Source organism: Agelaius tricolor, unplaced genomic scaffold, assembly GCF_023055355.1.
Source record: "Agelaius tricolor isolate 1412-34295 unplaced genomic scaffold, bAgeTri1.0.p SCAF_4, whole genome shotgun sequence".
Lineage (NCBI taxonomy): Eukaryota > Metazoa > Chordata > Aves > Passeriformes > Icteridae > Agelaius > Agelaius tricolor.
The window spans coordinates 14,789,807-14,808,493 of record NW_027269264.1 but is presented as its reverse complement, the minus strand read 5'-3'; the positions used below and the strand labels follow the sequence as shown (position 1 = coordinate 14,808,493).

The 18,687-nt window shown below is 39.7% G+C and overlaps 1 long non-coding RNA gene across 1 annotated transcript; it reads right to left on the bottom strand.

Annotated features, from left to right (window-relative positions):
* Nucleotides 1–11,724: 11,724 nt before the first annotated feature.
* Nucleotides 11,725–18,077, bottom strand: LOC139589479 (uncharacterized). The gene is made up of 3 exons (XR_011679027.1): nt 17,942–18,077; nt 17,293–17,384; nt 11,725–13,281 (listed from the first exon to the last, which is right to left on the bottom strand). It is a non-coding gene; the product is annotated as an uncharacterized lncRNA (long non-coding RNA).
* Between the last annotated feature and the right edge of the window lie 610 nt (nt 18,078–18,687).

Sequence of the window (18,687 nt, the reverse complement as noted above, 5' to 3'; positions counted from 1 at the left end):
TGTGCCATTATCACAGGATCTGAACCAGAAATTCTCCTGAACCTCCATGTCATTCAGCCCTGTGGCACAGCACAGTCTTCAGGGAGTTGTCAGGGAGTGCTGCAGTTTAAAAGGAGGGAGGATGTCTGTCTCTTCTTCATCCAATATCATCCTTTCCACCCAAAGGGAAAGTAGCTTCTGGTTCTAGTCCCACCAAAACTTAAGCAAGGACTTCCAGAGCTTAGCTACAAGCAGCATTTCATTTACTGTCGACTGGAACTGAATAACACCCCCCCTGGCTGGTCAAAGTGTTTTGTGCTACTGGACAATGCTTCAGTCCTATAAGTTTGAATAAGTCACTTGGAAAACATAATTTCAAGTATGCAGTGCCATCTTCAGTGACTACAACAGGAGAGTATTCAGTGAATATCAGCTTGAACATTTGTTGCAGCTCATACAGTAATAGCTGTGTAATTATTGTTATAGTAAAAACTATTTCGACATTCCATTGAAAAATATGGGAATATGTCAGCACTATAACCACCTGTAAACTGGTAAAATAAAAACATTTATACTTCTATTTAAAACCATGTCTCCATAAGTTTATGTGATAGCTTTGGAATACATGATGCAGACACATGTTGTGATAAAACTTTGATATATAGAATAACCTTGATTAAATAAAGTAGATACCAAGTAATTTATTGAAAGATGACTTTTCATGATTCTACGGCTTCTGTTACCAGAGGCACTTGCTGGAGTCTTGTTGGCAATACAGGGCTGTTTTGTGTCATACTTGAGCTCTGTTCGCTTCTTACAATTAAAGGCCTGTACAAAAGGCCTGCTGTTCATGCCAGAGTAGTATCCCAATGCTTACATTTTATATGGAAAACAGTTGTTATTAATTTCTCAAATTCAGTCAACCAAAACTATTCAAGGATTTTTCTGTCTAAAAGCTGACTCCTGAATGGATTAGTTGCACTTGAGTACTTAGAGATTCCCATGGGTGCAGGAGAGGCAAGGGTGAAAGTATAAAGATGGTGAAATATACTGGAAAACATACCGAAGAAAAGTTGTGTGCCCATATGAGCAGAATCCCCAGACTTTTGTGGAGAACCACAGTACTGGCAGACCAATAATTATTATTCTTTTTGGAGCTGTTGTCTGTTCTGTGAGGCTTTAATGTTAGACTTACAGCAGCAGTAATGTGGTACAATGCAGTCACAATGCAGAAGATAATACACCTGAATGAAATGCAGAAATATTCCTTCCTACATAATGAGGACCCTTGTTGGGGCACATTTAGCTTGTTCAATGAAAAGCAAGGGATTTTTCTTCTGAAAAGTGAGACATGCCAAAGGACACTTAACAGCAGAAGTTCATACATAAAACAGAAAAGCAGCTTACTTCTGAAAGTAGTTAGTAAGAGTTGTGCATTACACTGACCTAGCTGTAGGTTTCTGGAAGAGTTGCACGAGTGAGAACTTCTCTTTTCCAGGAACTGCTTCCTTGCTGGTCCCTCTTGATATATGGTCTCCTTGAGCCAGGTCTTACAAGCTCTTGGAGATTTATATCACACCCAAGATAGCTCAGCTCCCTTAGAAGGTGTAAAATCAGCAGGATGGCTTCTGTGGTAGTGTTGGAAACAGAAAAGTTTTCATAAAAGGCAAAATTACAAAACTCCTTACAGAGAAACTCAAGCCAGGTGCAAGAGGTTCTTGCTCCTGGTAGAACACCCCACAAAAGTGATTAGTTTCTCTGTTCTCTTCTTTTTCTAGTGAATTGCTCAGGTGGGACTTTTTGGCTCCTCTCCAATTAGCTATCCTTAAGTTTGAGGTGAAGTCCCCAAGGTCCTATGAGGTGTCTTTTTACCTAATTGTGGAGAGAAACTTCCAGGCTTTTTTCCTTTTTAAGGAGACAAAGGATAGTTTTGTCACTCTGTCAACAGGGGGCACATTCCTACATCAACTTACCAAGGATTTTAGAAAAGATAATGTGATAGTAGTCCTTATAAAGAAGCAGAGCTGAGGCTCCCCTATGTTCTATGGCACCTTTGTAGGTTCCATAGAACCTACAAAGAACCAAGGGGGTAACATTTGTTAGGGGTCTGGCAGTGTGAGAAGAGGGTAAATAGTTAGGGGGACTAATGCAGGAAATAGAGTTGACTGCAGGGATATGGCCTGTACAGGGAAATAGAGAACATCTCCCGCAAGTCTCTTAGCATAACACATAAAGCTGCCTAAAATGGCTGGTTGTGCAATTGCTAAAGAATTGACCCTATACAGTGATAACTTTTAAAAAACCCACAATTTTAGCAATGTGTTGCACTAAATTTTAGGAGGCACCCCTTTTGCATTAGGAAAACTAATTGCTCTGACCAGAGAATTTCTTTGGTGTCATTTTTGGAATGTTTAAATTCAGCCCCTTCTGTGATGTGCTGACAAAGGAGGACTCCTGCCTCAGAAATCATTGGCAAAGCAGCAGTGAGCCATTTATCATACTGCATAGCTAACATTAAACAAACCCACTTGTCTAAATTAATGAGGGCTGTTGTCTGTAAAAGCTTCAAAGCTGAGCAAGAGATGTCCTGCAAAGCTATAACACTGGTTTCCCCAAGGAGAGACAATGTTTTTATGTCAATGAAAATATTTTATGAGCCCTGTATTTAATTCACTAGTTTCTATTTCATCCAACAAACAGAATGACGCACTAAAAGATGAATAAGTAAAATCATCATGTTGGCTGCTTACACTCTGCCTTCTGACAGTTCCTAGTTAGATAATCCTTTAATTATTTGTGAAGAAAGGCCTCTCTTGAGTTCTCCATTGGACTGAAAAAAATTGCTTCATCTCATCATCCATGAGCAATCTGGCTAGGGCTCCTGGCACACAGAAAGGTTTCTGCATTACTTTGGTTTATGCACATTTATCAATGAGCTAGCCAAGTTTCATCTGGTTTCATATAGTCAAAGATCAAGGACAAGATCTGAGGGCAGCAGAGGTGTGCTCCCCTGAACTCCTGGAAATGCTGCTTCCTTCAATTTTTCACACCTACTTAAGGTTCAGTAATCTGTATTGCATGTTGTTACACAAGTGCTGTAGTGTTTTTTACCAAGCTGATTCTTAGAGCATAGATGAAGAATCCATTCTGAAGAAAAACCTCTTTGGTTTTGGTCAAATTGTTCCAGTATTCCCCAAAATCAGCAGTGACATCTGAGTCCAGCTTTCAGATACATGAGGGCTGCTCAGCCCTCCTTAAATCAGTTCAGTGGGGGTGTTTAGGGTTTCTTTTTGTGAGTTAGCACTGACATCATAATTTTTATATTCATTTCTCTCCAAATAGTTTGAAGGGGAGAAACCGAAGGAAGGTAAAATTATGGGATTAACTAATGTTTCTTATACTCCTCACTCAGTGTATGCTATTTAGGTGACTCTAAGCATAGTTGCTCTTTAACTCAAGTAGGCTTATTCTTCCAAGTTTGACTGAGAATGTAAATGTCTTCCCAGAACAGCTACATGCAGTGCAGTGACACTTTAATTACAAATTTCCCTGAAACCTTCTTGACTAAAGGGCAGAATTTGCAGTAAATTATGCACTGGGCAAGTAATTGGCTGGCTACTTTCTGCTTAGGTCTTAAATCATGACAGTTACATTGAGCCATGGAAAGGGAAAATATTAAGGCTGTACCTAGCTTAAGCCACTCAGAGCCTAGAGCTTGGCAGAGAAAAGTGTCATTCTGTTGCATTCCTTTCAGCAGAGTAGTTGTGTAGTGCAGGGTTTGGATTCCTTTCCATCAACACATCGGGAGGGCTGTTCTTGGTATCTGGAAAACTCTTTTCTAAACAGAAGTGATACCTTAATGTATTAGCTATGTTTCAACAGACAAAACAGAAGGTGATATCAGTGGATCAGGAATAACTCTTCAAAATGCCTTTATGAGGGTGGTAAGCTACTGATGCACTATTAACAAAGAAACTTTCTTGCCAAGAACACGTAGGAGAGTGAATGCTGCCAGTTCTGCATTTCATTACTGCAAAGCTAAGGTTTAGCTCCACCAGGGCTTCCTACAGCCTGTCAAGCTGTGCCTGTTGCCACCACTGGCCTTTGTCTGAAATCTGTATAGTCTGCACCTGCCTGACATATATTAAGTGTGTTTTCTGCTACCTAAGGGGAGATGGAGGGTCAGGCTGATGCTATCAGAACATGAGCTATGTAAACAAAGAAAAGAAAGTGAACAAACCAAAGAGTATGAGCCAAAAAAGAATGCAGTAGCTCACCTGAAGCTTGTCTTGGCCTAGTAGTTTTTCTGAGCAGGAATGTACAGAACCATCAGGAAAGAAAGAACATGGGCCTAGTTTTGTATTCATTTCACCCATGTTAACACTGAAAATGGCTAACATGGAATTACTGAAAATTGTACTCAATGTACGGCAAATATTCACAGGATCATCAGAGGACATCAGAGTGACCAGCATGGCTTATGGTATGCATGTATGCACTGAAAAATGCAAAGAAAATGTTGCTTAGGATGGGTCTCATATTTGACTTCAAGTATCACCTAATATAAGAAAGATAGCTATTCAGTTTCAGTCTGAGCCTGGGTGGAGAGCTCCTCACCTTTTGAATGCTCACCCCTCGGAGAGGTTTCCTCTACTAGCCAGCCCTCAGCTTACAGAAACCTTGTCTGTGTCATCTCTGTCATTATTTCTGTGCACCTTAGAGTTGTGAATGCCTTTCAAACTAGATTTAAACTTCTCATGATCAGGATCTGGATCTTGCATCCTTCACTGTTACAACACACTGAGCTGCATCCCCAAAGACTGCCTTGGGTCTGTTCCCTTTGTTACATGGGCAGGGTATGCTTTGCAAAATCTTAGGCACTGGAAAGTGACATTTTAGCTCACTGGTGCTAAGAAAGAACTTAATCTATGAGGTAGCCTTTACTCAACACATCCAGAGAAAGATGCAGCTAGCCTGTTCTCTAGTGATTTTTCTAGAAAGGCTGAGGCACTTTTAAGCTCAAAAGTGAAATTTTGCCTGAGTGACAAGAAACCTAAACTAAAAGATAAGAAGCTTAAAGCTATTGTGAGAGAGAAAACTTACAGACTGGGTACAATTGTCCCTTCCTTAAGGCTGTCCAGGCAAACCTTTTCTTCCATTCATCTGTGCATAGCAGAGGTATGTTGGTCACTAAAAACTATTTGCCAATTCTGAATCTTCATGGTTGATTCCCACAATTGCACAGTTCAAGTGAAGGTTCAGATTTTGTGGTGCTAAAATCACACCTACATACGCTCCTGGATGTCCAATTCTCAAATGCAATGGAGAAAAGGATTTCAGACAAAAGCATATCACAAAGGAGAAGAATCCTATAGCCTTAAGCTTGATCACCATATCTGACACATTCCCAGTGCATCTAAGCCCATCAGATATGTGAAAATGAAGTGATTTAGAGCTATAAATCCAATGCAGTTTACCCAGATCACTGCCAGAGCTTGCTTATCTGTCCTAGTCTGAATTACAACCTCCATCTATTTTTCAGGGTCTATTGCTTTCTGGTTTTCTTCCTCTTCTCCACATAACTGTGGCACATTACAGATCAAAGGCAAACAAAAATTTGGATAAGCACTGGGGACTCTAGGTCTGAGTCTAAAACACAGTGGTGAAAAAATGACCTGTTAAATCCATTTCTCAAAAGCTCTGAGAAGGAGGTGTTAAGCAGTTCCAAATCTGGTGTTTCAGGCTATTTCTGGTGATGAGGCAATGCCAGCTGGTGTACAGGCTAGGTCAGTTCTCCCAGAGATGAGGAAAAGTTTAAAAAATGATGACTGTGTGGGAGGTTGTAAAGAAACAAAAAGGCATCAAAATTGCTCTAGTAGAATAGAGACTTGCTCGTTTTGTATTCAAGTAGCCCCTGCAAAGTGACTACTGCATCCAGAAATGAATCACCGAAAATTCTTGAGGACAGCAGTGTGAAAGACTGCAATGGGAAAAATGCACTCAGGCAGAAAAGGGAAAAAATTTCAGATGGGCTCAGGGACAAATTACCAGTACCCCACAACAAAACTCACCTGCCCTCACACTCTTAAAGGAAGACTGTGTTTTAAGAATTGGATTATGTCCAATGTTGTGTGGGTCTAAAATACCTACTTGATGTGATAAGCTTGGTGAGTTGCATGAGAAGAAATAAGCTGTTAACAGGTTTCAATTTATCCTTCCATGGAAATATTTGAATTCAGTGGAATAGCTCACTTGCTGCCATTCTGAAGTTGTCCAAGTTTCTGCTTGGAGTGCCAACTGTTCATTGCCTGGGGAAAAGGCCAAAGCCCATGGTTTGGGGTTCTGCACAGCCCCTACTTTCTGGGGCAGAATTGAGCTGGCAGAAGAACAAAGCCTGTTTGTAATCAGAAAGACTGTAGTGACCTTCAGACTGACTTGGGGCCATTCTTTCCATGGATTGAATTTCAGAGAGAAAATAGTTCTTTGAAAGCTGGAAATGTTGGATGACTTCAAGAATTCAGTAAGGCTAGACTGGAAACAACCAATGTTTACCAAACATTGAATTTCAATTCTTTGCATTGCATACCCTGTTGGAAATTGATGAGCTACCACTTACATCAGGTACATGCTTGCTTAATCACTGAAAGTCTGAACTAAACATGCTTACAAATCAAATCAGCCTGTCTTAGCTTCTTGACTATAAGCAGGGAAGTTCAACACTTTTGGGCACTGCTTTGCAAGCAGTTTTAGCAGTGACATTGGGATTAAACCTGCTGCACTCATTAATAATGTTTGAGAGCCACATGCATTTGACATAAGTAGAATTTTAAATTCCAAGTCATCCAGAGCAATGTATCCTGTCCTCAAGACACAGACTGGCACCATGGTGACTCTGAGTTGTCTCTAATTCCTGATAGTTCTTGGTCCTGTGGTGAAGAGACAATCTAATTACTTGTGTCAGGTATGTAGCCTCATCCAAATATGGTTAACTGATTTCCTAAGGCATCTGCTAGGGAGCCAATTTAAACAAGTAGTAATTAATAACACTATTTCAGTGTGACAATATTAGTGATAATTCTTAGGTTCAAAGAAGGAAAAGTAGTTTGCAATGTCTAAAGGGTCTACACAACATCTCTTGAAGTGGTAACAAGCAGCTAGGAAGAATATTGGAAGGTGTTTTATCAATTTGTCAGTCAGTGTGAGGCCTTTGATACATCAGAGAGCTCTGGTATGACAGCAGAGATCGTTCCGCTGCTGCTCTATCAGACAAGGCATCACAAACAGAAGCTTGTAAGAACTTTATACAGGTGAAAGTACACTATGATAGAAGAGCACAACTGTTCTGTGGGTGACATAAGATAAAGATATATGAGGCAAATGAATTTTCCAACATGTCCGATATGTAGAAACATGGAAGTTATGTGGTCAAAACTGTCTGCTCTCTTGCAGAAAGCCCAACTTACATGCATGAAGGGACCTCTCTATAATAAAATGAGCTCATCTGCAAGGAAAAATTTTGTTCTCAGCTCTGGCAATTCACTTAGTAGGCATGGGGCATAGGGGAATATGGTATCAAACTCAAAGCTGTGCATAAGAAAATGGTACATTTGGAAGGGAGCAGCATGGTGGCCATGTTCTCACTGAAAATTCCCCACACCAGAGACAGGAAATGTCTCAAGCCACTTTTTCATATGAACAGCAACCTCTAACCTTCCTTTCATCTTTCAGTTTGTACCAAGAGGTATGAAAACCATAGTTCATTCAGATCTACTGTGAACAGTATTTGTTTTAGTTCTTTTTTGCTGATTTTGTACTTCATGAAGAGCTAGGATAAAGAATTAGGAAGCATCTCCTACATGGTCTGTTAGCCTTTTGGGGCAGAGACCCTGTACACACCTGCATTAATCCTATGACCTGCTTTCTCTCCTGCAGACATCATACTTTCTCCTTGAAATGGTCGCTTCACAATTACACTGGTGTAACACTTGATTTTCCTAGAACAAAGACACCAGAAGTAAGATAGTTGGAAAGAGCCCCATGCATCTTTCCTGCAGGACCATCAAGTGTGGGAACACCTTCTGGTTTTGATGGCCCTCATCTGTTGCTTTTTGAAGCAAACGTGTGAACATCGGTGATATACTGTGAGGTAGGTGGAGGCATTGATTAGTCCTTTGAAACATAATTTCAGGGCCAGAGGTTCTGGGTTCATTCCCATGTGCATGTGGTACTTGGCTCACATTCCTTCAACAAACGAAAAATGTATTATCTCAAACGCTGTTTAAAATTACATTAAGGTGCTGGTAGGACATGTTTTTTCCCTGTTTTACCTTACTCCAGAGAATTATTCTTCCCAGTTTCTCTCAATATGGCCTCCTCCACATCTAGGGTACATCTGCCACTGGTTCTTGTCATGGTGAAAGGGGTGCAGAGACCATTGGGCAGGTTGTCCAGCAAGCCAAACTCTATTCCCAGCTCAGGACATATAATACTTTCGAGGGATGTTCATTCAATTGTGCCATTCAGTGTGGGGCAGAGTCAACAGATGCCAAGCTTGGGCCAAAGCTGGAGAGCAGGCATTAAGACCTGGCTTCCTGGTAGAAATCTTTCCCATGAAAGGTTACTACACAGAGGTCCATTGTATAGCAGGTTCAGATGATTAAAACTCATGGCTATGCAAAGTCTCACAAGGACAGCTTTACGTTTCTGAGAATTGCAAGAGCCATCAAACAAGGGGTAGTGGTTTAAGAGTGGGAAAATATGCCTGGATCCTGTAAATCTACAAATGTGGGCTTTACTTGGGTTAAATATTTGGGATGATAAACCAGTGCTGACTATATATGTAGCACCACTTTCTTCCAAAGCTCTTGTGCCAACACAGCTCAGTAGCTGGTCTGGTCACACAGCTGTCAGAGGAGCTCCTGGTTTGAGTGAAGCCTATCTTCAATCATGTGGCTTGCAGTTACAATAATCTATTGTACTGGAGCAGAAATAAATTTAATGAAGTGGAACAGCAACCAGCTGAGCATAAGCCTCCCAGTAGAACTGAATATCATGCCTGAGTCTTAATATCATGACCTTTATAATAAGGCAAGGTGCATTAAATTAGCCTGGTGTCTCAGAATTATCTACCAGAGCCTGGTCATAATGTCCTGACCTCACCTTATTCTGCTCTGAAAATATAGTATCAAGCTGCAAGGTTTAACAGTGTGGTAGCTTCACATACCACCAGGACCTACTCAGGCAGGACTCTTGCCCTCTCTTGAGGTCCAAAATGTATACTCTATTCCTCTCATTTTTTAACTTCACACAGCTGAGGTCTCTCGGGCTGGGGCTTTTTTTCAGAATCCAGATGCATGTATTGGAAGGGATCTGAGTGAACCCTGGCAGGTAATGCTGAGCTTTAAGCTCTCTTTTCAGCCCAGGAAGAAAGCAGTTTTCAGGAACTATCCCCCTTTTTCAGATAATAATGTTTGGCTGTCTGCAGTGCTATATGAGTGCTTTGAGTTTATGTTGTTGTTGAGATCTTAAGATGTATCCATGCTTGCATTAATGATTATGAGTGAGCAGGAAGACAAGTGGAAGGACTGACTGTGACATCCGGGGACAGTTTGCTAGTCTAAGCCAGAATGCAAATCAGAAACAAATAATTGCTGCAGTTGAAAGGGGAAGTTTCGGGCATTGTTACAGTATCCTTGGACCTTTTCTCACTCTGTCTAACACAAAGCAAAGTCCTAGTGAACACTCTTACTGCGTGTTTCTTTTGTAAGAGTTTTTTCTAGAAGTGTGAGACTTTGACCTTGTCTATTATCATTCAGAAAAGTATTGAGAACAATATGCCTGCTACTCTTGCACCTCATCTCTGTGCAGTAATAGGGTGTTTAGTTTTATAGTTCTGTGATTACTTCTATCAGACAAGGTGACTCTGGAATCTCCAGAAGAATAGTGTGTAGAAATTTATAATGGTGCATGGAGTTCCCTTCGGAGCTACAGCCTCACTGTGCTAAGCCATTCTGGTGCCAAGAAGCCTAGACACAGTAAAGCTGTAGACTCAAGGGAAAACTTCTAATGGTGGCTGAGATAGAAACAAAATTTTGGGTCTTCAGCATGCTGGCTTGCATCCAGTTTTACTCAATTTTACAACTTCACGGAGAAAAGTGCTGAATCTTTACTGCTTAAAAAGACCACACTGGCTTAAGGTTGTGCATGAGTTTAATATAGGCCTCATATGGGTGCCCAAAGGAAGGAAAAAACCCCACAAAAATAGCATTTTGTACTGTGTTAATAAAAGCAAAGCAAAAATGCTCAAGCTCTTCTTTTTAGTAGTATAGATGTGTATGAATTCTTTCAAGCAAAATAGTTGGAATTTTTCTTAGCAGCAGTTGAGGCATAGGCAAGGAGCTTCATGCTTGTACACTGAACTTTTTTTAGGTAACATGTCAGTTTGGGAGAAAAGAGGAAGACATTAGTACATAGCTTAAAAATTCAGCTAAAAGGTCACAGAGGATTGCTCTGTGCCCAAGATAGCTTAAAATCCATGTTTGTTCTTGGCAGCAAAACACCTTCCACACACAGAGGCAAAGAGCTGGAGTTTTGCTGCTCATTTTCCAGATTTCTTTGAAATAAACATGAGAAACATGACTGAAAAATCTCAAACTCTAATAAAAGTTCAGCATGAGCATATGAAAAGTCCTGCCAGATCAAAAGGGTCTTTAAACACTTGAAAGTGCAGAAGTCCCAGTTCACATGTGATGGTAAATGCTATATCTTATTGGATAAGAGGAAATGGACAGTGCTAGTGACATCTCATACCTTGATTTGAGCCCTTCCTAGGTCAGGTTTCTGTTGTAATATCAAAAGGTTTTAGCAATTGCAACTGAGTACAAAATTTGCAACAGGAAAATACAAAGCATAGTTGTTTTACTTCATCCTCATTGCAGTACTACTAACAAACCGAAAAGAAAAGAGAGTTTTAATAACATTCTAGAGGCCAAATTACTAGTTTGAATATAAAGAGGGTTGTGAGTGGTCAGCATAGATTCACCAAGTCATCTTTACTGACCTGATAGCTTTCCACAACGAGTTGACTGTCTTGGTAGACAAGCAGCTGTTGTTTTCTACCTTGACTTCAGTAATGTTTTCATCACTGTCTCCCATAAGATCTTCACAGAGAAGCTCATAAATTATGATCTGGATGAGCCAACCTAATCTGAAAACTGACTGAATAGGGAGGGGCAGAGGTTAGTGATCAGTCACACAGGGTCTAGGTGGAGGCCAATAACCAATGCTTCGTCCCAGAAATCAAGTCTGGGACTGATCCTGTCCATTTTCATACAGTCTGCATGCTGGGGCAGAGTGTGCCATCAGCAAGTTTGTTGACAGTACAAAACTGGGAGGACAGCTGACACACCAGAGGGTTGTTCGGCCTTCTAGAGGGGCCCTGATAAGCTGAAGAAACAGGCTTCATGAGAAACCACATGAAGTTCAAAGCAGGGAAGGAAAAAGTTCTGCAACCTGGGAAGGAAGAACCCCAGGAACCAGCAGAAGCTGAGGTCCACCCAGACAGAATAAACCCTAGTGTAACAGGATTTGGAGGTTGTCACTGAAAACCAGAAAATAAACTCCCACAAATTTGTTAGGTTAGAAACCCAACTACTTTATTAGCACTGCTGGATGCAAGATTCACTGCTGGAATCTTCCTCAAAGTACGCATGCTAAGGAAGCTATCAGACCAGGTTATATTCCTAAAACCAATACATATTCATCACATTTTTGAAAATATGCATAGATGCTAATTATTTCCACAGACTTATTTGAATATGGTTCCAGATGTTCTGATGAATCTTTTCTCCTTGTGACCATCTCAAATATGTCATCAAGTCATAATGTATTTCTCTGACCATTCTTTGCTGTGATATACAATCCTTGTTCTCAAAATTAAGATATTAGCTAGTAAATATTAATTGTAAGATATCAGCTAGTAAATATTAATCACTAATACAAGTAAATAAGGAAACATTAGCTGGAAAATTACTTACTAGTCACAGGAGTAGGGGACAAAACTAAGCATTAACCACAAATCTAGGCATCATACACTACAGTGCTAAAGTTAAAAGAATCTTCCAACATCTTCCCCACTGCTGTATGGACTTCTTCTTTCAGAAATATAACCCTTTTGAAAATGGTTCTAGTGTATTCCAAGTTGATGATGACCTAGCTGTGTTCCCTTGCAGCAAGGGAGGTAAATGAGATGGTTGTGAACTTTCCTTGCTTGGAGAAATATTGAAAAGACATCTGGACACAATCTTGGTTCTGGACACTTATTTAAGGCCTCAGAAGGGAGGTTGGACCAGGTAACCTCCAGAGATCTCCTTCAACCTCAACCATTCTATAATTCTTTATATACAGCTATGTTTTTTCTTATCATGTTAAGAAGTTTCTGGTAGCAGCTTATTGATGCTCTGATAGCCTTTGGAGTAATGTGTCTTGCTTGCATTTTACTGACAGCGCATAATCCTCCAAGTTAACTTATCCTGTAAAGGATATATACATATATTTTTGTTTTACAGCATAATCTTCAGACAAAATGTAAAACTGGGACATATTTCCCATCAGTTTTTGATTAGCAAAAGTACAGCTGATAAAATACTTCCTAATATCAACTACAGACATCTAAAAATAATTCCCTTTTTGCCTTGTTGAAATGCAATATGTTGCTTTATTCTTGTTAATCTTCAATTTCAGACAATTTAAGGGATGGTGACTCAAGCAACTTGTCCTCTTTGCTATTTTAAATCTAAGAATAGGTGTATTCATGCAACAATGAAACAATGACTCATGTCTGAAGCAAGGCATTTAGGGTCTAATTCTTAAATCCTCTTTTACCACTCAAGGAGAGGGTAGTGTGAAGGGACAGAATCACAATGCAAGGGAAAATTGGATCTTTATCAGTCAAAGCTGGAGGAGTAAAATGAAGTAATTAGGTTTTAGCAGTTCATGTGGTATGTGAATAAAGAGGCAATTTGCAAAGTCTAAATACAGTTCAAGGGAACTGAACACATTCTTCCACCACGTAAGTCAAAGCCGTGTTTTTGAAGGCCTGTTTGCAAAATGAGCCTCTGTGCATAAGGTGGAAGGTGCCTGTGTTTCTCACTCAGACTCAAGGCAGTCATTAGCATGAAGCAACTTCAGAAAATACCCCAAGCAGGCATCCTTCATATTATGCAAACATAATGCACCTAGTGAGGGCTTGGCTCCAATGAAATTCATTCAGAGCAGAGAAGCTTGGAGGACAAGCACGCAGATCTGTAACAAGAGCAAAACATTTGCCTTATGTCTGTATTCAGCAAACAGCTGCAGATTCCCTGTGGCACATTAAAAAATGCTCTATTTATACATGCCAACAATACTAGCAAATTCCGGAGCTTGCTGGAGCATTCTTGCTATATGAAAACAAACTTGTTTTTTCAGCGACAGAAGGAAGATGTGAAAATGGGGGCTTTCATCATAATCATGGGGGTTATTGCAAAACTAAACTGTTCTTCTAAATGACTATTTCCACACAAACAACTCATTTGCAATTGTGAAGGCAAGCGTCTTAGCGGAAATAGACCCCTCTATTACTAAAAAAGCTGCCTTCTTCCTTTACTGTATATTTTATTTTAAAAGAACGGATATGGATAAATTCTTATATCTCTTCATGTCATTTTAAAAGAATTACCATTATATTAGCTTTTCCTCATATGTTCTTTTCAATTATAGCTTGTATTTTGTAGTAGCACCAAAGCTGTAATCAAGGGCCTGTTCTGCCGCCTTCATATCTTTTTTTTTTTTTAATACATTTAAATTTTTATGTTTGGAATGGATAACATTTTTGATCTCACGTCCTCAGATATATTATACCAAATTTCCATACTCTTAACACTTCCAATGAATGGAAATTTTCTTCTTTACAGGGGCACCCAGAACAGATGCTGCATGTACATCAGGCCAACAGTCAGGGTCTGGAGATGCTCTCTGATTCCAGTGACACCTTTTCCTTGTTCTTTACTCTTCAATTGTCTAGTCCTCCTTTGTGAACAAATGCAGTCCCTTATGTTTGTCATGAAATGCTTGGAAGGAATGACTGCTTTGGCAACAATACCTCATTGCAAGCAGGGATATCCCTAATTTTTTTCTACTGAGGAAAGTGCTTAAAGAACTTGATACTTCCAGTGGTGGCTTTCTGACCTTGTGGGTACAGCTTGGGGCTGTGCTGCAGAGCTCAGAGCTCCTCTCTGTGAGCTGATATGGATTTCTTTTTTCCTAGAGGGAAACTCAGCTGTGCCTGGGAAAGACTAGAGCCCGTACTGCAGACAGGCAGAGGCACACAGCAGAAAGACAAGCATTTTGAGAGCACAGTTAATGATGAAATTACCAGGACATTTTGCATCTGTTTCTGCAGTGAAGAAGCCTTTCAGTCATGAACATAGAGGAATGAGGGGAGTTCTTCAATAGTAGCCTGTGAACCTGGACAGTAGCCTTGGGTGAATTTGAGTATATGGGAGGAGCCTGGATTATTCCACTAGTTGAGCTAAGTGGTGGTAAAAACTGGGCACAAGGTGAAAAGACATTTGTAAGATTAGGCTTCATAAATCAAATTCTGTGTTTATTTGAAAGTTGTCTTGAAGCTCATTTTTTTAGCTAAAGCATTAGCAAAATACTCTAGGGGAGAATATTATCTCTTCCACCTTCTAATAGTTCATTTGCACTTCAAAGCAATGATTCAGACTTAATTCAGCTCTAACTATCATGACCTAATTAACTTCTTTATGTTGCAGACCAGGTCTGAATATATGACATACTTTGCCATGTTGAGGGCTGGCTGTTCAGTCTCACAGCTTTTCCTAACTAGTTTTATCTGTCACAGCACTTCCCTTTTCCTTTCTATGCCTATACATCTTCCTGAAGGATTTTCCATGGAAGGGTCTCACAAGCACTTTAAAATTCAAATAGATTATATCTATCCAGTCCACTTAACATGTTTGTAATATGTGGCACAGTTTTCATACATGGAAATGGCTAGCTTTTGTTTCAGACTATTTCATATCAATTATTATTTAATCCTGACGGGTTTTGTAACACATTACGCTTCAACGACCTGGAAACAGATAGCTTACCCTTTTTTTTTCTTGGAAAGGGAAAAAAATGACAGTTTTCTGAGAGCATGGAAACATTCCAGCGATGTTGTTTGGTAACTGATACATTTAATCAATTTCATGCCCCCTGAAAATTTACAGGAGCAGTAAAAACTAAAAGATCTTTAGAAATAGTTTTGTCTGAGATGGTCTCACAAAACTAGAATGTTAAAAAAATTAATATTAATTTACAATTAATTTTGAGTTTTGTTCCTGGCAATTGCTGTGTTGAGACCTACAGAAATGGGTGGATCATCAAATTTGAAAGAAAAATATGATTTCTGATTAACTCATTAGCAAAATTAAAATACTTAATGCCTTTTTTTGCAAAAAACATTACCTAGAAACACTTAATTAACCCTAGTTGTTGGAGATGATGGTTCTATGGCTCTGAAAACATAAAGCATCTCCCTCAAATCTCTCTTATTTTTATGGAAGATAAATATGTGCAGACAAACTATGGAACTCCTTGTCATTGGTCATCAGGTTGAACAAATATGTAAAAAAATTAGAAATGAATAGGTTGAAATAGTGGAGCTGCTAGAGCTACTAAGCAAAGAGGAATAGGTTTTAGTTTTAAGGTTAGTCTTAGCTTCTAAACCATTGATAGCTGGCACATGAGAGTGGGTACTGATGGGAATATTCATCTATAGCAGTTTTTTACTTTATCCAAAGCATCTGCTACTGGACACTGGTAAGAAGACAGTACATGGATCACTGTTTGTCCCATAAATAATGAATTATGTTACTCGGTATAACTGATAATTAATTATTTGCAAGAGACAACTTGCAAAAGGGAAAAATCTCCTTAACTGTTTTTAAACGTTTGAAGAATAGGCCCAAGCCCACAAAAATTCTTTAATGAACAATTCTTGATATGTGCTACTGTGCAGTTTCCTACGCTAACTCCTTGCAGAACTGAAAAGAGTATTCTTTTTAACATTTTCTTTACAGGACACTGCATTACAAGCAAAGGTTTGCTAAGCATAGGCAAATCTGGGACAAATCTTTTAAGACTGCCAAGAGCAGATTTCTCAGTAAAAAAGACAAATTTTAAGAAAAAACTTTAAGGTCAGTTGAAAGAAATCTTGGAATTCAAATCCACAGAAGATTCTCTACTCAAATTTAGACTCCTTTTAAAGTAAACCTGAAAGCTAAAGTACACCAGATTTTGAAAGAAATTATTTTATCAATGTTTCGTTTTTATCAATTCTATCAAGAAGTATATTGCAAGACAGAAAATCTATTCCAATCAAGTTGACCATTGATTAAAAACTCAACTCTATGCTCCATGAGGGATTCAAATCTTGACAAAAATGTGATGTTCCCACTAATTAATATGTGGTTTTCAGTTTCCACTTAATTTTTAATTTCAAATATTCCTAAAGAGGCTTTGTCTGAGAACTGAGAGTCTCTATACATGTGAATATGCCAAGCAGGCTGTGTGGAAGACTGCTGTTTTGGGAGACAGGCTGAAAAATTGCAACTCCTGTCCCATAAGATAGTGTTTCAAAGTGGAGAACCTTACTGCACTGAAAAACTCCTTTTCTGTTCAGCACCAGATGTCAGCAGAGCTTTAGGTAGCTGGCTCACAGTCTAGCTTTTTAGCATGTATGTGAAACGTCACATACTGTACCAGACCTACACTTATATGACAACCTCTTGGCGAATTACTAATGGGTGAGGACCTGCTGCTGTCTGTCCTTACCCAGATGTCTTCTTGTGTCCCCGGTGTGAGCAGCTCAATTCTTTGTGCTGCACACTTCCATCCTCCTGCTTTGTTTCCACAGAGATGGCTCGGGCACAGCTGTTAATTGCTCCCTCTTCGAGAGGCACTCTGCTGCTGGCAAACTCACTCAACAGCTAATACTGCCTGCCTTTTTGGTTTGGTGGGTTGATCCTGAGCAGCAGCTAAGCTCCCTTCCAGTCACTTCTCACTCCAACCTCCCATTTGGATGGGAGGAAAAAAGTGGAAACCAAATCAAACTAAAAAAGTAGTTATGGGTCAAAGTGAAGACAGGTTAGTAAGTAAAGAAAATTGTGGAAAAAAGCAAGTGATGTAAAAGCAATTCCACACCTGCCCAACAGCAGAGTGGTGTCCAGCCTACCTCCAAGAGAGACTACTTACAACAAAACTTACCTCCCCTGGTTTTCTTGCAGAGAATAATGCTATGTATTATGAAGTACCTCTCCAGTCAGTTCAGGTCAGTTGTCCCCATCCTAGACTATGCCCTGGGAGAAAACAGAGTGAGAAAGAGCTGATCAGCAAGCACTATCCAGCAATAGCTAAAACATTGTGGAATTTGTTTTTAACTATTTTCAACACAAATGTGAAACAAAGAACCATTTGGGCTGCTGTGAAGAAAAGTAACTCCACCCCAGTACACAGAGGAGGTGAACTACCCCTTGCTGCTAGTTCAGAGCATGCAGCATGGGTAGTCTTAAATTGGCGAAGATCACTGCTTAGTGCAGCATAGCAGGTAGATCTGCAGTGAGGCAGAGCTCTAAGTCCAGTGTGGTGGACCTCTCAGTCTAGCAGGTGGAACAAATTGACCTGTGTTCACACAAAAACACAGCTTTTCAAGATTGCTGCCAAGGAAGTTTTACAGCCCTGCACAACTTTTCTTCCACAACGTACTATGAAAGAACAGTTCTTTAAGAGCATGGACATAACATATTTCCCTATCCATTCATCTCACCTTTCCCTTGAAGCTGCCATTTTTAAATTGACCTTCCTCATTTAAAAAACAAACAAACTAACTAACTAACTAAAAAGAAGCATTATTCACCTGCTCATCCCAGGTCCTGTCCTTGGCTCTTTTCTCACTTCTTAGTAGCACGAGCTATCTTGTTGCAGGAGTATATGCAGTTCAGTGCAGGAGTATACGTGGTTCACTGTGGTTAGTGCTGTTCCCCACTGTCCTCCACTGAAATCCCTAGAACAACCACAGGAAGACAGTGCTTCACCTCAGTTCCAGGATGAGGTAGGTTAGCCTGCCCAGGATGTCTCAAAGACCAAGAGAGAGTTCTACATAACAGGAAGTTCTCTGCGGCAGCTGCCCACTTTGTCCCTTCCAGGCTCAGTAAAGCAGTTAATCCATTTAACTCTGTACCTTTTTTACTTCAGTAGGACTGCATTTGGCCTTAAAGTACCATCAGATACCATGCTAGACTGGGATCTGCTAGAGAAGCACAACACTCCGACTTATTTCCTGTTCATGGGGACTATTGTCAAGTAGATACCAGTTTTGCTAGCACCTGGCCCTTTAGGTAGTTAGCCTACTAAAACAAAAGAAAGGATATATAAATTGATGTATAATTTCATGATATAGTACAAATGCTGTTAAGTTTTGATCAAATGCCACTTTTGTACTGGTAGGCTGATCACCCCACTTTACTGTTTTTTATCCTTAAACATGGATTCTTCTGTTTGAGAGGCACATTTTGTCTTCTAAATTATAAAATAATAAGAATATGTACAAATATGAAGTCTTTGCACTTTTTTATTATTGAAAGTGAAAAAAGTATTGTGCTG